We start from the raw sequence: 19801 nt of genomic DNA, 5'->3' as shown, positions 1-19801 counted from the left end.
TTTAGATTTTCATGCTAATTATACCTGAAAGGGGGAGTTTAGAAATAATGTAGGTCCATCCACTTACTTTAAAGAAGAGGAAAATAATTGATGTAACTTTCTCTAGGTCTGGTAGGTTCAACCTAGATTAAGACTTGAATGTAGTAGGTTCATCATACAACATTACTGTATAAAGTTCACATCTGAAATTCCTGATCCAGAATATTTTCAAAAACAGTTTGCACTGTATTGCACTGGGCCTCTATTTGTTTAAAAGTTATCCAGTGTCAATTTCCTAGTTTCTAGTATCTTGGCATGTAGTTAAAACTTTTCTTCCTTCTCTGAAAAGTGTTGTTGACTAAGGTTCAATTATTGTCCCAGGAATATGTTTACTTATGCTAATCTTGGTGGAAGATTAAGTGATCAATTGTTCTGTGAAATAGTCTTCCTAGTTCTTTTGGTTATGATTTGGCAGTCAATTCAATTTTCTTTTTTCTTTTTTTGAGTCTGCTATATTCATGAAACCATTATAAACAATGAGTATGCAAGCAAAGTCAAACAACAATGACAACAAAAATAGTTCCTTTTCTGAAGGTTCTCATAGTGTATTAGGAAGACAATAAGCAAACAGTGTATAAATGAGATATATACACAGGATAAATTAGGTGTAGTCTCAGAGAGAAAGTAGTAAGATTAAGAACACCTGGAAGAAGTTTCTTGCCAAAGGTGATTCTTTTAGATGAGACTTGAGGGAAGTCAAGGAAACTCAGAATTGGATATGAAGAGGGAAAGAATCACAGACATGAGGGATAGTCAGTGAAATTTTGAAGAGTTACTGGGTGGAGAGTCCTACACAAACAATAGCAAGGAGGCCAGTTTTACTGGATTACAGAGTATGTGAAGTAAGGTAAGAAGACTGGAATGATCGATAGGAGCTAGGTTATGAAGAGCTTTAAAAGTCAAGATGAAACCATCTTGACCAATGTGACTCAATGTTCTCTCTGAGGAGAACTTGCATCCTGTCCTTCTTAATTAGTACTGCTCTACTTCAGTTTCTTGTATAACAATAATGCAATAATTCAATATTGCAAAGGGGGATGTGATTTACTTTCTATTGCAATATCTCAATGTTAATGAATGGATAAAAAGCACATATGAAGATGACCAACAGTTATAATATTTTGGGGGTGGTGATTAAAGGACTTTGTGATTCTTAGCATTATCTTTTTGCCTATTTTCAACCACTCAGTCACTCCCAGTGTAAAAACAGACGGTTCAGGACTGAAGGCTACTTTGACTCTTTATCAATTTCTTAGGTTATCATTGGTTTAGCAGCCTCCCATGTTCCCCAAATATCATCATTTTATGGTCACTAGCATCTATATAGGCTTGTCTTTGACAAACCAAAACATAAATTGCTTCTGGGCTCTATGTGAAGTTTTACAGGTTTGCTATCAATTATATGTGGTATCTATTATAATCCAGGCATTGATATGCACTTTACTGTTATATTTTCTGAGAAATCCAGGTCAGTGTCCCATCATGATGAAGTGTCAAGACAGAACTTGTATTATTTTTTGGAGCCAAATTATTTGAATTGATAATGTTAATTATATTCATATATAGTAGTATAATAATCATTGATCACAAAGGATCACAAAGTGTCAATAAGATCTGATTTATAAGAGGAAATTTATGACATCGTGCATATATACATAAGTGTACATATATACACACGTATACATTTTTAGTACAGTATCTATTATGTAGTATGAGGTGCATCTGTATCTAGGTACTCCTTAAGTCGTATCCTTAAGATCTGTACCTAGGTACTTCTTAAGTCGTATCCTTAAGATGGATAGACTTACCTGCAATTACATTTTCCAGATAGACAATTGAAATTTCCCATGTGGGTGATCTGATAAATGGTTACTGTGGTGATGAGCTCATGACATTCTAAAAAAATGAACTTAATATGATTGAAGAGATGAATATTAAAGTTGGAAACTATCACATTGACCTTTCACAAGAGAAAAAAGTATTCTGCCATGCTGTCAGCATTCAAGAATGATTTTATATCCAACCATTGGATTATTTTGACTAAGATACACTGTGTCTTTACTTCCCTGCACTCTACCACTGCCATGAAACAAAAAATAATATATTCTGTCAATGGAGTGAAATAATGGTACTAGGTAATAGAGTTTGAAATGTTTACAAACCTATAACTGAAAACTGCACCATTAATATGAATGAATATAATCAAATGCCTTCATGATAATTGCTGTATGCATACTATAACACAATGTAGCTATTTTTAGTACATTATTCACAGGTTTTATAGTCATGGCAAAGCAGTCACAGTTCATAAGTACTAATTTTCATGATGCAAAATATGCTCTTTTAAAATCTTTTCATTTTCAGTTTAAGATCCTTCCATTGACAATTGTAACTGATTACTCTGCTTCCAAATAAATTATGAACTAGGGGAAAATGGAATTTGTGGCTGTTTAGACATAGATCGAGTTTGAAAATTTTGATAGAATAGACCACTGATGTCAATCAATTGACAATTTAGGGAATGATAGTTGCTTTAACAAAACTATCCTTTATGGAACTGACTGGTTAATTTTATAGAAAGGTCCTGATTTTTGGAGATAAAATCACTCTAACTCATTTCAAGGATTTATTCATTTATTTGTTTGTTTGCTTTTTTCCATTTATTTATTTATTTGTGTGTTCATTCATTCATTCATTCATTCATTCATTCATTTATGTGTTCAGCCAGCCAGCCATCTATGTATGTATGTATGTATGTATCTACCTATCTATCTATACTTGAGGGAAGGATGCTTTATTTGCATGTTTCAGTTTCATAGGGTTCACAGGAGATATAAGAACTGGTACTGTGAAAGTAGCCCAAGGAAAGGAGGCAAGCTTCCATTTCCCTAGTGAAACTGCGAGGTGAGGCACAGTGTAGCATTATGTACTTTGAAACTGGCATTATGGGGACATCAGGGGACAGTTCAAGTTCTAGATGGGAAGCAGCAAATGTCTTGTAGGGCCATGTGCCCACCCAGAGCTTACAGTCAGCCATTCTGAAGACAGCAGGCATCTGGAAAGGGCTAACCAGCGAAGAAGGTCCAGGTCAAAGTCTGTTCAAGGTTACATAGGACTGGCCCAAGAATGCCAGCCCAGATTGGGGCCAGGACTCCTGCCCTAGAATAGAAGAGTAACTTTAAGATCCTGATGTTAGTGGGGACTTGAAGCGATCCAGGATTCTAATACTTTGAAACTGGCATCATGGGGACTTCAGGAGATGGCTCAGTGACTGGTTAGGCAGAGGTCATTGTCCTGTGGGGCCCCATGCCAACCCTCATGCTTACAATCAGCAATCAGCCTTCCTGGATACAGCAGGCATCTGGAAAGGGTTAATCAGGGAAGAAGGCCCTGGTTAATGTCTCTAGTCTTAGGATTCCTTGAAGATCAACCAAGGAGGTCACTTGCCTAGATGTCTCCAGTTACTTCTATTTTCCCAGTGATGCTAGGGGATCAGGTATAGTATAGTATTATGTACTTTGAAGTTGCCGTCATGGAGACATCGGGGATAGTTTAAGTTCTAGCTGGGCAGCAGCCATTTTTCTGCAGAGCTTGGTGCAAATTCTGATCTCCAACTTGAGCTGATGTGGCCTGCCTCTGGCCCAGTGCTTTTGATCTCCTCCACTGGCCCTTCTCTTGACAGACACTGGACCCATTCCAGAGATGACACACTCTATGTTAGGGTGCTGCTGCTGGTGGAGACCCGGCAGGGAGTCTGGAGGAGGGTGCTGCAGGGCCCTGGCTACTGTTGGGGAGGTGGCTTTTCCCTCAGGGGCTGCAGGTGCAACCTGGAGGAGAACATCCAGAAGAATGAGTGTGAGGCCCATATTAAGAATTTAAAGGGTTACAGTTTGCAGCAGTTATCTAGTTACTGATTGAAAGTTTATTGAATAGTCATGTTGTAATGTAAAAGAAGGATTTAGTTGCAAAATTATCAAATATAGAACAGAAAGACACTGAGTTCTGGATTGAATCACGAAATATTTCTCTTTTCTTAGATTTGAAACAAATCCAGTAAGCTGTAATAATTACCGTTCCTTTAACACCATTATGAATATCTGAGAAAATCTGGTGCAAGTTTATTGGTCATTGAACTAATAATACATTGAAGTGATAATAGTTGCAAAAAACAAAATATACAGCCATTCTCATTCCTACCAGTGTATATTATTAAAAAGTATAAAACTTTATAACTACTGGATCTGTGATTTCATAATGGTAGATATTCTTTGTGTTCATGCTAATTATGATGTCTTAGTCAATAGCTTCATTTTTGGATGAAGTAAGAAATACTGATTTTCTTTGACCAATTTTGGGAAGAAATCTCTGATTTTAGCTAGGGTGGTTCTCAGATGTTATATAAGTACTGTTGTTGTGATCACTGCAGAAGATTTTCCATTTTGCTAGACCTTAGATTCCAATGTCAGAACCAATGTGAGCTAGGGCCACCTAGATGAAATTATGAAATATCCAATGAGGTCTTTCACTGTATTATGTTATACTCAATTTTAAAAATATGTGTGTTCATCCTTCCTGGCCAAAGAAGACCTTGACATCAGAGAAATAATGACATGACTTGCACTTGACTTTGTTTTTGAGGAAGGGAGGTCTGTGCAGGTCACCAGCCTCACTTCTCCTCCAGAATCATCTGAATCCAGTGACCAGATATTCATCAAGATGACTGGAGATCACCCAGGCAATTGGGGTTAAGTGACTTGTCCAAGGTCTCACAGTTAGTGAGTGTCAAATATCTGAGGTGAGATTTGAACTAAGGTCCTCTTGTCTCCTGCACTGGTGTTCTATCCACTGCACCACCAATATATATATATATGTGTGTGTGTGTGTGTGTGTGTGTGTGTGTGTGTGTGTGTGTATCCTGTACCATATGAACTTATTTCTAATGGTTATTTCATTGCAATTAAATAACTAATGAAAGAAATGACTTAAGTATCATAGTGCACTTTCAGTCAACTCTAATGGTAATTTAAATGGGAAAACCTTTCCTATTGATTAATAGACCCATATGACTTACTTAAATCACATAGAAGCCTAAGTTACATGGGGTGAGAGGAACTTGATGAATAGTTGGGACAGGAAGGGTGGAGCAGAACTGAGAGGAAGTGAGTGAAAGCAGCTAGGGAGGAGAGAGAGGACACAGGTAAGAAGACAGCTAGGCTCATGAGTGTTTGTTTGTGGAAAGGCTTCAGAAAGCAAGGGTTGGAGGTAGGCTTGGGAATGACTTTGTTCCCTGCAGTGCTAATGTGTATTGACTTCTTGCCTTCTCTGATGAATTTGGCTATCTGGTTTGGGGATTTGGTTTTCTGGTGTCTGAATAAATGCTTTTCTTCTGCCTTCTCTATGGAGAGTTTGTTACACTTTGTGATTGAGAACTACATAGGCATATTCATAGCCACCACCAATGCTCTGCATATTGCCTTGGTGAAACACCAACCATGAATGGTAAAAATGAATTCAAGTTCATTCTTTCTTTGGGGTCTTTTGTTGTGGACCTAGAGATGAGGAAATACTCTATTTTATGCTATTTTTTTTTCTAATCTCATTTTTCAAAAGTTCTGTTCTTTCTAAGTTTTATTGTTTTCCTTCTCCTGATAGTAATCAAAGTTCCAGTGAAAGTGAGATTGAAAATAAAATTTCTCAGAAGAAAATATAAAGCTAAAGTGGGAGAATGGAGGCATAATACTCTAATAATAATTGAATATTTGGTTGAAAGTCAAAGTACCTTAGTTCAAAATGTACCACTGGTGTTCTGATGACTTCTTCATTATTCCTTGTAATGGAAAGGGCAGACTCTTAAGGAAAAATGATCCTATATATGGCAAATGTAGCTAAATAATATTTCAGCCTCAAACTAATATGTATTGTTTATTTGTTTAGTCTACAGCAAAAATTTATATATGATATCATGTTGCTTCTACTTAGGTGACTTCTCTCTGCCTTTTCCAAAACACAAAAAAATATATTACTATCCACAACAGTAGCCCAGGAACTACATACACACTTATATACATATAAGTATATTCATATATATATATATGCATACATATATAAGAGTACATACATATTTACATGAACACTCTTGTATGTTTGTGTGTTCATCCTTTTTTGCCGAAGAAGACCATGCCATTAGAGAAATAATGATAGGACTTGCACTTGACTTTGATTTTGAGTGAGGGAGGGCTGTGCAGGTCACCAGCTTCACTTCTCCTCCAGAGCCATCTGAATCCAGTGATCAGATATTCATCAGGATGACTTGGAGATGACACAAGATAAGGTAATGGGGTTAAGTGACTTGGCCAAGGTCACACAGCTAGTGAGTGTCAAGTGTCTGAGGTGAGATTTGAACTCAGGCCCTTCTGACTCCCCAACTGGTGCTCTATCTAGTGCACTGTTGCACCACCTAGCTGCCCCCCATGAGTGTGTATGTGTATCCAGAAATATATACCATATGGATCCTTATAGATAGATATGTGTGTATAGTTTGTTTAAAATCCATATGTACACATATACACACATAATATAAACAGTTATATGCATATGCGCTGGATACAGCTAGGTGGCTCCATTGGTATAACATTGGGCCTGCATCTGGAAGACCTGAGTTCAAATCTAGCATCAGACATTTATTGTTGTGTGATATCATTTAAGCTCTGTCTGCCTTAATCAATTGGAGAACGATATGACAAACCACCCCAATATCTTTGCCGAGGAAATCCTGTGGAGAGTATTGGTCTGTGGGGGTCACAAAGAGTCAAACATGACTGAACAACAACAAATTCTTATTTCAGTGTGCATACATGATATAGGCACAGAGTTTCGAATATGTGCATCTATATGCATGCATACAAACACATGTATTGTACCTACAAGCCTGTGATTTTATCATAGTATAAAATTCCTTTATTAAATTTATATTGTAGTCACTGTCTCACCTAGAAGATTCACTTAGAAAGCTCTTGTAGTCCCCAAATTAGGACCCTATAATTAAACTAGTGATAGACCTCTTTGAATAGAGTTAGTTTTGTCCTCAGACAGTATATGTGCTTTGCATCATTGAGCCCATATTTGAAACATTTTTAGTTTAATAGAAACCTCTAGCATTTCTAATCCTTGGACAGATGTTTTGAAAACTCAATGTTGCTTCCTTATCCATGATGATAACCATCACACATTGGAGGATAGTGGGGGGAGAGAGATAGATGAGAGATAGATGAGAGAGAAGGAGAGAGAGAGAGAGAGAGAGAGAGAGAGAGAGAGAGAGAGAGAGAGAGAGAGAGAGAGAGAGAGAAAGAGAGAGAGAGAGAGAGAAGAATTTCTGTCTTTCTGTTCATTTATCCATTTAGCCATGGTCTATCCTTTTATTAAATACATGTGGATCCATCTGTGATATGGATATGTTTATATGAATATAGTATATAATTACATAAATATGCATATAGATATGAAGAAAATATATAGATTTTAAGATACAATCGCATTTATATACATAGACATTTATGCATATACATGTATATACGTCGTGGAGAAGATAACTACTTCTAGCTTTATCCAAACATATACATATAGATTAATGTATAGATAGAGGATGGTGATGATTGATGGTGATGATGATAGATGAAAAATATGATACAGATGGCAGAGGTGATAGAGGTAGAGACAGAGATATAAAACTAGAGGCAACGATATAGAGATACAATTATAGCTATAATCACAGCTACAGATATAGACATATGATATATGAATGTGTTTTCTTAATTTTATTTTAAAAATTTCTCCTTTTTTATTAGTGACTATTTTGATGCCACCAAAACTGTCTTTCACTGAGGGAAAAACAAACAAATAAACAACAAATGTTTTTATTTAGTTTCTTTATTCATGTGACTCCAGAAAACATGTTTTTACTTTGGGAATAAAAAAATATATATTATTGAACTCATAGTAATGACCATTCCTCATTACACTGTGCATTCTCATTGTATTGTCCTGCCATCCAAATGACATTTGAAACTTTCTGCTGCCATTCCACATAAAACACTCTGTCACTGAGTAATTTAGCTTTTGAGACATTTTATTAGTAAAAAAGTTCCTTTGATACAGAAGGATAAATACCAAACTCTCTTCACTCAGCATGCATGTTTACCATAAGCTTTGTTAAATGAATAAATTTTGTGTCCTACTACATAAAGAAATTGAAAATAATGATTTTTTTCTGAACATTATGCATAGTATAATGTCCATGTACCAGAAATATTGAGTGAGTATGGGATAGATTGGATTATCTAAAAGCTGTGATTAATTTACGATAAGGTGTTTTTCTTTTGAAGATAAGTATTCTAGAATCTAACTATATATAAATGTTTATATGCAAAATCTCTCCTTAAATAAGCGTTAGGCATCAACTCCGTATACATAGCTGCACTCACTTTTCTTTCAACATGTTGTTTTCATTAGAACATGGTTGCAGCAAAGTACTAAATTGTAAACATTTATCATCTAAGCATTGCATTTATTGATTTTCTCATATACAGCACTTTGGGTACTTAGTGATATATGTTGCTACCCATGAAAAACGAAAGGTTTTAACAGTTCATTGATTGCAGATCATCCCCTGAGAGAACAGAACTCAGTTACACAACATTTAAGAATCACCTTGCTCACTGAAAATGGATTCAAAGCATTCTCTAAATTTTAAAGTAACATGTAAAAATGTAAATGTACAGAAGGGGGTCAGAGTGAGAATGTGTAGGTTTTTTTTTTTATAACATGCATAATTTGTTATTTCCAAATAATAAATGAAGCAATCAATAGGTTGAGCCCTGGAGCACTAGAATGAGGCATTCAGGAGAACTGCATTTTAGTTCTGAGTCTACCATTCACTTTTACTCCCTGGGCCTTGGTTTCCTAATCAAAATGATATGGTGGATAGGCTTCATGATATCTAAGGTCCCTTCCAGGTCAGACATACAGTGAATCTAAAATGATTTCCTAATTTCTTGATATTTGAGGGCATAAATATATGAGGAGTGTCTGACATAAAATAATAGTGATAATCTTGTAAACCAGGGTTATAGCACTAAAGCCTGAAGATCATATGATTTGCTATATACTGCCTGATTTTTTGTTTCATCCTGACCAATAGGAATGGATTTGCAGTTCGATGTGAAACTCCAACTAACTTCTGTACATAGTAGGTGTTCATTTAAACTCTGTATGCCTTAATCAGCTGGAGAAGGAAATGACAAACCGCTCTAGTAAATATGGTAAAAAGAAAAATACTGAACAGTGATGAATGAAATTCAAGGTTTTTTATAAATATTTTCATCATATGTCTTGTTGATAGTCCCTATGAAAAAAATGCTCACTAAACTTTATCAGATAAAATGTTTATATGAGAAGTAGATAACGAATTATTATTCAAAGAGTACTAGCTTTGATCCATTCAGATCTCACTTGACACCTACTACCTGTGTGATCTTGGACAGGTCACTAAACTTCCTTTATTGTCAATTTCCCTATTTTTAAATTGTGCAAGTATTACAGATGGCCTCTTATGTGTATTTCAACTGTAGATCTATGATCCTGTAATAACCCTTGTTGGGGAGGGAGGCATAAGAATTTGTTCATGTATAGAAAGAAAGTACACATAGATTCATAGCTGGAGCAGATCTTAGAAGTCATTGAATCAAATATTTTTAGTTGTACAGATAGGAAAACTGAGACCAGGAGAAGTAAAGGATCAAGGTCAAAGTGTCAGAGGCCCCACAGAAAAGAATCACTTCTTAAAATTAGTTTTCAGAAATTGTAATAAACCTCTTAGGGGTAGGAGATTCTCTATCATTGAAAGTCTTCAAAGATACACTGAATAACAAAAGTTGGGAATTTTTCAATGAGCTTTCTTTGGTTGATAAAATCATAAGATTATAGCATTATATATTTAGAGATGGAAAGGGCCTCAGAGGCCATCTAGTCAAAACTTTCATTTTACAGAGGAAAAAACTAAAGCCCAGGTAGATGAATTATTTTACCCAAAGTTGAAAAAGTATTACACAACAAAGCTGAGATTGAAACCTAGTTCCTCTGGTTCTGTATTCACCTCACTTCCAACTGTGTCATGGTGCCTCATGGTGTGATGCATGCAAAAAGGAAAGTTTGCTTCCATTATTTTTACATGACTCCAATAATCATTATTTATTAAAGATTCACACATCCAAGATTGTTAATGAACACTGTAACAATAAATTGGAATAGTTGTTTTATAGTTTTCCCTTTTAGGAGTTGGCAAAGTAAGAGACAGAAGAGGAAAACAAAACGCAACATTGCAGGAGAAAGCCTAGACAAGAAATCTAGAAAACTTGATTCTCCTCCTGGATTTTCCTGAATCCTCCTGGATTGGTTGTTATGTGATCTTGGATAAATCATTTAACCTTACCTGGCCTCAATTTTTCCATCTCTAAAAGGGAAGTGTATTTCTCTACTTGCCAAGGATATTTAGAGATTACAATAAGTTATTTCACAATACAACACTTTGAAAAAAGCAATGTTATATAGATGCAAGTTATATCATCATGCAAAAATAATATAGAGCAGAAATAAATGACCATCACAATCTGATGGTTAGGAACATAATATATATAGCGAGTTTGGAACTTCTCAGTTCAAGTTATTTTTTTCTCCTAAAGAATGGCCTGTTGAAGCTACTGATTACAAAAGAGGGGTCAGAGTACTGAAAGAGATTTGCTGATCACATACTATTTAAATCTGAAAGTCTAGGAGATTCTAGGACTTTAGTGACCCTAACTACTGTCATTTGTACCCACAGAGACAGAGCAGTAGCATTATCAGTAGGACCAGATAAGAGAAAAACACAAATAGCAAAATAGTAATTAACAAATAAACGATGACAATTTCAAGCAGACCAGGAAGCAGATTTATTCTCCGAAGTGATTTTTTGTTTCTATTTGTACCACAATAAAGCAGTAGGTTGAATATTAACTACGAATAAAATAATCTCCCTGATAAAAGAGAATCTAAACAAATGAAATTAACTGGGGGAAATGAATAATGAGTTCCTGATTCAGATCACAAATTGACACCGAAGTCAGATAGAACAGTGATGGGATAGTTCACTTACCCAAACATTTGCTGCAGGTCTCTGATGAAATTAACAACAACAATAAAAACAATAATGAATGCATCCCTGGTTTGCTTTTCTAACAATTTCATTTTTAAGAAGATGGCAGAACTAAGGAAGACTGCTGCTATTCAAGACCAGATTCTAATAAATTATAAAGAAGTGGCAGATAAAGTAGGAAGGACAGGATTCTTGAGAGGTAGTGATGCTGAAAGCCATATTGGAAGTTAGAAAAGGTGAGGGGAAAATCAGGAATAGTCAATAATTTGCCCTAAATGTGGAGATATGTAGTTTCAAAAAATTCAGAAAAAAGTAGATTAGATTTCATTGACTAAGACCTTCAAAGGGAAGTTAGCCCAAGACATATGAGAGGCTCATAAGAATTACATTCTGGTGACATTGTCACAATTGATCATGATTAAGAGGAGGATGTGATTGCTAAATCATTATCACTCAAATCTGAAAGATCATGAATAATTAAATGTTATTATAAGAATGAATTAACTTTAATGTCCTCCAAATTAAAAAAATAAATAATGAAAAGCAAATTGAATCTCAATCAATAGGTGTGTGAGCTTTACTTCAATTCATAGAATAAAATATAGTCAATAAATACGCAAATACAAAAAAAGAAGTAGTATGCAAAAAGACCTTCATGGTTTCATAAATCCCAAGTAATGCTAAAATGACTGCACTGTCCTTTACAATAAAAGTTACTAGTCTGGTAGATAAGGCTAATAATATAGAAATAGTTTACCCACACTTTAACAACATATTTGACAGTTTCTCAGGAGAACTTTTGGACCAGTGGTGTAAAACTCAAATAGAAATGGGAGCCACTAAAGCCTACATAAAGATCTCTATGCAGAGCATGCTGATTTAGTTTTAAAATGTAATGTTATCTATGTTTTATTTCTTTTGATAAAGAGTTCCCAATTATATCTTATTCAGATGTAGCAGTACTTGAAATTGTTGAAGGCTGCATAAGGCTTGTGGGCAATACGTCTGACACTATGGGGACAATATAGAGAAATGCAATTAAAGTAACAAAAAAGTTTAGTAGATACAAAGACTCAAGTAGAAGCAATTAATGGTTTGATGACAGTTTGAAAGGAAGTCTCTAATGGAGCAGCACTGCGAACTTTGTGTAAGGGTATAACTGAAAAGTCTATTTTCAACTTTACTTTTTTCATATTTATAGTAGCTTTCAGTTGTTGCTGTTTAGTCATTTTTCTGGCATATCCAATTCTTCTTAACCATTTAGTGTTTTCCTTGCAAAGATTCAAGAGTGGTTTGTCACTTCTTTCTGTAGCTCATTTTTACAAATGAGGAAACAGAGGCAATTAGAGTTAAGCGACTTGCCCAGAATTATACGGCTAGTGTCTGAGGCAGGATTTGAACTCAGATATTCCTAACTCCAGGTCTGGTGCTTCATCCACTGCATCACCTAGCTTCCCTATAGCAGAATACATAATATGATATCTGGGAAACTGGTAGTGACCATTTATAGCTAGAAAAAATTTTATTAGTTTGTTGCTCTTTTAGTAGGCATGAAAAAAAATTCCTCCATCAATCCAATGTAAGTATAAAACAGCTAACCATTGGCTTTCTGAAAGATTAGGACCAGCCACCTCCTTTTAAACTGTGCTCCTACCTCCACTGATAGGAGCTCCATATCTCAAATCTGCCATAACTTCTTCCCTCAGGCTAGAGTCGCTATCCTTTTTTTAAAAAAGACATTTATTTTCAATTTTCAACATTCACTTCCACAAAATTTTGAATTTCAAATTTTCTCTCCATCTCCCTGCTCTCTGCAACCTAGACCAGCACACATTCTTATTACCCTTTCCTTTAATGAGCCCTCAGTTCTATAACCTCCCCTCTCTCTTATCCCATTCCCTTCTGTTTTCCTATAGGGTAAGATTTTTATGCCTATAATAGTAATTTAAAATGGAAAGATCTTTCTTATTAATTAATAGACCCATATGATCTGCTTAAATCACCAGGAAGCCTGGGTCACATGTGTTGGGAGGAGTCTGATGAAGAGAGGCAGAGCAAGAAGGGTGGAGCTGAACCAGGAGGAACTGAGTAAGTGGGGTCAGGTCAGAGGAGAAAGAACACAGGCCAACCAACACAGACCCAACTGACACACTGTGATAGTTGATGGTGAGAAGGCCATCCCAGAACTTCTTCTCTCAGGCTAGAGAGTCTTGCCCCCTGCTGTGATCATGTTTGTTAACTTCTTTGTTACCATGATAGATTTGGCTTTCTTGTTCTGGGATTTGATATTGTGACAATTGTTAGTGAGAAGGCCTTGGCTGAGGGAGAGGAGGTTTGAGACTCAAACATTGTGACATTTGACAGTTGAGAATACCCTGGCTGGGAGAGGGGAGGTTTGAGGCTGACTTTGCCCTCTGTTGTGATCATGTTTATTAACTTCTTTGTCACCGAGTTGGATTTGGCTTTCTGGTTCTGGGATTTAGCTTTCTGGTGCTTAAATAAATGTTTTTTCTTCTGCCTTCTATATGGAGAGTCTTCTATATTTTGAGATTGAGAACTGTGCTGGCATATTCATAGTCACCACCAGTGCTGTGAATACTGCCTTGGCAATACATTTGACATCACAAACAGGACTGCAAAGTAAAAAAATCTCTATTTGGAGGCAGACATGATTTAGAGGAAGACATTAATATCCCAGTATGAGAGAAATTACTGTTTTCCAGTGGGTTGTACTGAGAGGTTACAAGAGGGGAAACCTGGAGATTTGGAAAGGCATTTGCAAGGAATACTAATAAGACCAGGAAAAGAGTTGGCAGGAGTAAGTATGAGAGGTTGGATTTTACTAACAATTTACTATATTATGTATAGAAACAGAGATGAGCTGCTTAAGGAAAAAAATTCAGATGGAAAGAGTACAAAGTAGTCTGAGGGGGTCTCAAGCAGAAGGAAAGGCTATTCATTTAGCTCAGAAGAAACCGAAGGCTCACAAAAGAAATGCACATCTGACCTGTGTGCAGACCCAGCCTAGTTGCCACAGTAACACAGTAAGTGAAATAATTTTAGAGGAAGAAGTTTTTCAGGCAGAAGCACGACTAATAGTGAGGCAGAATCAGGAGAAGCAAGAAGGTGACTCAGTGTTTAAGGAAATAATTGAGGATTTTCCTCAGCAAAGGGATCACAGAAATTTTGAGTAAATTCACCCAAAGAATGGGAAAATCATTAATATCTTGGATGGTGACAATTAGTGATGATGGAGCTGGAGGAATAGCCATAGATCCCATTGACTGTCTGAAATTTATAGGTTTTAGTAAGAATCCTTTTGTACAGCAAGTTTTTAGAGATTAAAATATTCAAGGAGATAACAACACAACTGATCTGGGGGGCAGCTAGGTGGTGCAGTGGATAGAACACTAGTTCAGGAATCAGGAGGACCTGAGTTCAAATCTCATCTCAGACACTTGACATTCACTAGCTGTGTGACCCTGGGCAAATCACTTAACCCCAATTGCCTCATCCGGGTCATCTCCAGTCATGCTGATGAATATCTGGTCACTGGATTCAGATGGTTCTGAAGGAGAAGTGAGGCTGGTGAGCTACACAGCCTTCCCTCACTCAAAAACAAAGTCAAGTGCAAGTCATGTCATTTCTCTAATGGCATGGTCTTCTTCAGCAATGAAGGATGAGCACACATAGCTTTGGCTGCAGAAGGCTGCAGTAGTTAGTATCCTACTGATTGTATGTGGCCTAGTAGAGACAGACCCTGGTATTCACTTAGGGACTGTGTATGAAAGTTAAAGGAGGAGGTAATGAAGGCTTCCATAGTGACTGGAAATGGAGATGCATATTATGATACTCCCTTTGGAGTATATCATAGGAATATAATAGTGAAGATGACTCCTCCCACTTACAAGCACTTGATTTTGAATCTAATAATTGGGGAAATAGGGTACCCTCTTTCAAATGTGCTAGACAAGATTTCACAATTAGGTGACTTAGGAGACTGGGGAAAAGACAACATTGCTAGAGAGAGAAGAGTAAATAGCCAGTAGATTCAAAATCAGAATACATTGCCAAGGAGAGAATTGTTCCCTGCTCTACTGAGATCAGGGGTGGATTTTAGAAGCATAGGTGGCATTCCAACTAATGAACTATACAGAATGTACCAAGAAAAGGGACTTGATACTAGACAAAATAGAGAAGTAAGAACTGCCCCTATAGATTCTGCTGAATCCTTGTATCCAAGTTTGTCACACCTTCAGGGAGAATAGGAAGTTGGCCAAACCCCACTTCAGATTAGCATTAGCAGCTGGAGGAATACATGTACTGGCTGGAGTGAAAGATTCTTATTATTAAGGAGAAATTATGGTAACATTCCAAAATTTAAGTGATGGACCAATACAGTTTTGTAAAAATGATAGAATAGTTCAAGTGATTATTATTCCTTGTGAAACAAGACCATTTGTGAAAACTTAGCCTCCTTCTGAAATAACTAACAGAGGAACTGAAGGATTGGGTTCTACTGACAGAATAAAATCGGAAGCTAAAGTATGGGTAAAACAGAAGCCAGACAACATTCTAAAGGCTGCGGAAATTATAGCACATGGGAAAGATAATACTGTAACTGTTTATTCAAGAGAGGATGACTGCCATATTGTACCTTTAACTCATATATTCTACCATGAATGAGGCTGTGATAGTGGATTTATGGACTCCAGAACCAGAGATGACCCTATATCTACACTGCTTCTGATTATTATTTCCTTGTTTTGTTTGTTTGTTTTGTTTTTGTCTTTTCATCTGTTGAACTTGTTTGCTAGATTTGTTTCCTGTATGCTTAGTACCCTCCACCTGCAGATGTCATCCATGATGATGATGTGTCATCTCCAGACCTGAAGCTGACCAAACTCCAGATGCCATTTAAAGAAATGATCTCTCAAATGGGACCTCCTGGGGCAGGGACAGGTCTGCATTCAATCTCAGCAGGAAGTATTTGTGGAAGAAGAGACCTTCGGCCTCTACTACAAGATTTTGGGTCCCATTTGTTGAGGGTAATTATGGGGTGTTTGTAACACCAGATGCACCACTGACCTATGTAATGAATATGAAAGATCTTGGGGCTGAATGCAATAGTAATGTAAAATGGAAAAATCTTTCTTATTAATTAGTAGGCCCATATGATCTGATTAAATCACCTAGAAGCCTGGATCACGTGCAGTTGGAGGAGTTTTCTGATGAGGTAGAACAGGAATGGTGGAGCAGAACCCTGAGGAAATGAGTGAGTTGGGTCAGGTCAGAGGGGAAAGAACACGGGCCAACTGACACAGGGCCAAGTGACACAGGCCCAACTGACACATTGTGACAATTGTTAGTGAGAAGGCCCTGGCTGAAGGAGAGGAGGTTTGAGACAGAAACGTTGTGATATTTGACAGTTGAGAATACCCTGACTGGGGGAGGGGAGGTTTGAGAATGACTTTGCCCTCTGTTGTAATTGTGTTTATTAACTTCTTTGTTGCTGTGTTGGATTTGGCTTTCTGGTCCTGGGATTTAACTTTCTGGTGCTTAAATAAATGTTTTTTCTTCTGCCTTCTATATGGAGAGTCTTTTATATTTTGTGATTGAGAACTACCTGGCATATTCATAGCCGCCACCAGTGCTGTGAACATTACCTAGGTGATACAATATCATGTTTCCTATATTTCTTATTTTCTAGTTGCATGCAAAAACAATTTTGCCATTTTTTCTAAAGCTTTAAGTACCACATTCTCTCCCTCCGCCTCCCTATCCACACTCAATGAGAAGGCAAATAATTTGATACAGGTTATATATGTTTAGTAATGTAAAACCTTTCCATAACAGTCATGTTGTGAAAAACTAACTGCATTTCCCTCTTTCCTGTCCTGCTCTCTATTTATTCTCCTGTGACCTGTGCCTCTACTAAAGTGTTTGCTTCTGATTGCCCCTTCCTCCAATCTTTTACAATGGAGGGGTAAAAGGTCAAAATAAGAGAGAATTTTATCCTCTGGTTTTAGAATAGCAGGGCAGCTTTCTTTGGTAATTTCTTGAAAGATGACCTCTAGGCTCTTTTTCTGATCATGGCTTTCACGTAGTCCAATAATTTTTAAATTATGATCCATTTTCCAAGTCAGTTGTTTTTCCAGTGAAATACTTCAGTTTCTTCTATTTTTTCATTCTTTTGGTTTTGTTTTATAATTTCTTGATTTCTCATAAAGTTTTACTCTTCCATTATCTCCATTCTAATTTTGAAGTAATTGTTTCCTTCATTGAGCTTTTGGACCTCTTTTTCTATTTGGCCCATTCTGCTTTTTAAGGCATTCTTCTCATCATTGGGTTTTTGGACCACTTTTGACATTGGGGTTAGTCTAACTTTAAAGCTGTTATTCAGCATTTTGGGGGTTTCCTTTAGCAAGCCATTGACTCATTTTTCATGATATTTTGCATCATGTTCATTTCTCCTCCCATTTTTCTCTACTTCTCTTCCTTGCTTTTCAAAATCCTTTTTGAGCTGTTCCATGGCCTGAGAACAACTCATATTTTTTTGGAAGCTTTGGATGCTGGAGCTTTGGCTCTGTTATCTTCTTCTGGTTATATGTTTTGATCTTCTTCATCACCAGTTATTTAAGGAAATACCTCTTCAACAAGAAAGTAAGAATCTATAGCCTGTTTCCTTTCCCCCTGTTTGCTTATTTTTATGTATGCTTGACTTATGAGCTCTTTGTTAAGATTAGGGCTCCAGAAACAGCCTTTGTCACAGCAGTGACTGCAGCACTGGGTTTGGGGCTTGGTCAGGGCTGCGTCATGGGCTCCTCTCTCACCCAGGTGAGAGATCTTTCTCACTGACCTTTGAAGCTGCCTTTGGCATTTGCAGGTTGAGAATTCTGGAAAACAAAGCAGCCACCATCAACTCAGTCTCCTAAGGCCTGCTTCAGCCCCATTCATGCTAGAACTGTGCTCCACTCCCAGCCAGATGCAATAGGCTCTTCCTGTAGACCTTTCAGATTGTCTTGGGGGAAATTTGATCTATTCTGTCATGTTGTGGCTTCTGCTAATCTAGAGTTTGTTTAGAGTCTTTTTTACATGTTTTTAAAGGGTTTCGGGGGAGAGCTGTAGCAGGTCCCTGCTTCTACTATGAAATCTTAGCTCTGGCCCCAATTTAAACTCATTACCTAATTTTTAGCTTTGAATCTCCACTTTTATCTGAGTTTCTACTTTAACTGACATAAAGTAACCCTGTCAAGAGTGTTACTTCTTTTCCTATAAGTAGGAAAATAAAAATGCATTGGGGCTCCCAGCACCTTCTATGGTCCCCTAATTATCAAGGAGACAATATCCTGCTCCTAGTCATGTAGAAACTTACACTAGATTAATGGAGTCACATCTTGGACATCAGATATTCTGCACAGCTGCTGAAGAAAGACCTGAACTATATTTTACTATGTTTACATGTCCTGGGATCCAGCCAAAGGCAGCCATATGTCTTACACTTCCTGAGGAAGAGGTAAAACTGAGGAACACATCATATGTTTTCCCTATAATTATGATTCGTTACTATTGTGTATTTGTCCATATTGTTCCCCCTAATGTTCCTGATTCCATTTTTCACTTTCAGACTTCCACTACCTTGCCAACAACCTTCTACTTCTGAATATGCCTCTTCTTTATGACCTTCTCTTCTGACTGGTGATTTCCAGACTAATACCCTCATTTCATGAATTGCCCAGGCATTCACATTTTATTTGCCCTCGTGTGGATACTCTCCACCTGCTACTTTATAGTCCTGTATATATGTTGTCTTCCTCCACTAATCTGAAAACTCACACTCCTTAAAGTTATGGATAGTCCTCGTTTATGCTTTTATTCTCCACATTTACCATAGTATTTGGCAGGTAGTTAATATATTTAATAAACTAGCATGTATCTTCAAGTTTGTGGTATTTGGGGGAACACTCTAGGTTTATGAGGATTTTTTTTAAATATATGCTCTTTATATTATAGTATTCCATTAGAGTAAGGAGGGGATTGATTGAATAAATCTATGAAGTCATCCTATCCCACCAAATGTAACAAAACTAAAGCACTGGTATGGTAAATATAAGGTGAAATATAATTTCATATATATGGTGAAATAAAGTGAATAATACTATGGTGAATATAAGGTGATAATAATAAGGTGAAAATAATTTTCATTCAATGAATTTATCAATCACACACTTTAAATACATTAAATATAATTTGATAAATTGGAGCATTATTGACTGAAAAATGATTCATATTGTCTAAAGAAATTCAGTCATGTGCTGTGTGTCATCTTTAAAATAAAATAAAAACTCAAAACCCAAAATATTTGGGTACCTCATTTAGATTCCTGGAAAGAGTGAATGAGGTTGGATCATTCCAACTATAACCACCAAGAAAGAGTTACATAAGAGAGAACAACCATTCAGTTTAAGCTTTGGTCTCCTCCTACCCTTTGACTAGATTTGGATCATGTCAGCTTTGTAGGCATTATATGAATTTGTATTTCCTCTCTTCCCACTGGTGACCTAAAATTGTCTC

This window comes from Notamacropus eugenii, chromosome 4 (assembly GCF_028372415.1).
Source record: "Notamacropus eugenii isolate mMacEug1 chromosome 4, mMacEug1.pri_v2, whole genome shotgun sequence".
NCBI lineage: Eukaryota > Metazoa > Chordata > Mammalia > Diprotodontia > Macropodidae > Notamacropus > Notamacropus eugenii.
This window is presented reverse-complemented; position numbering follows the sequence as displayed.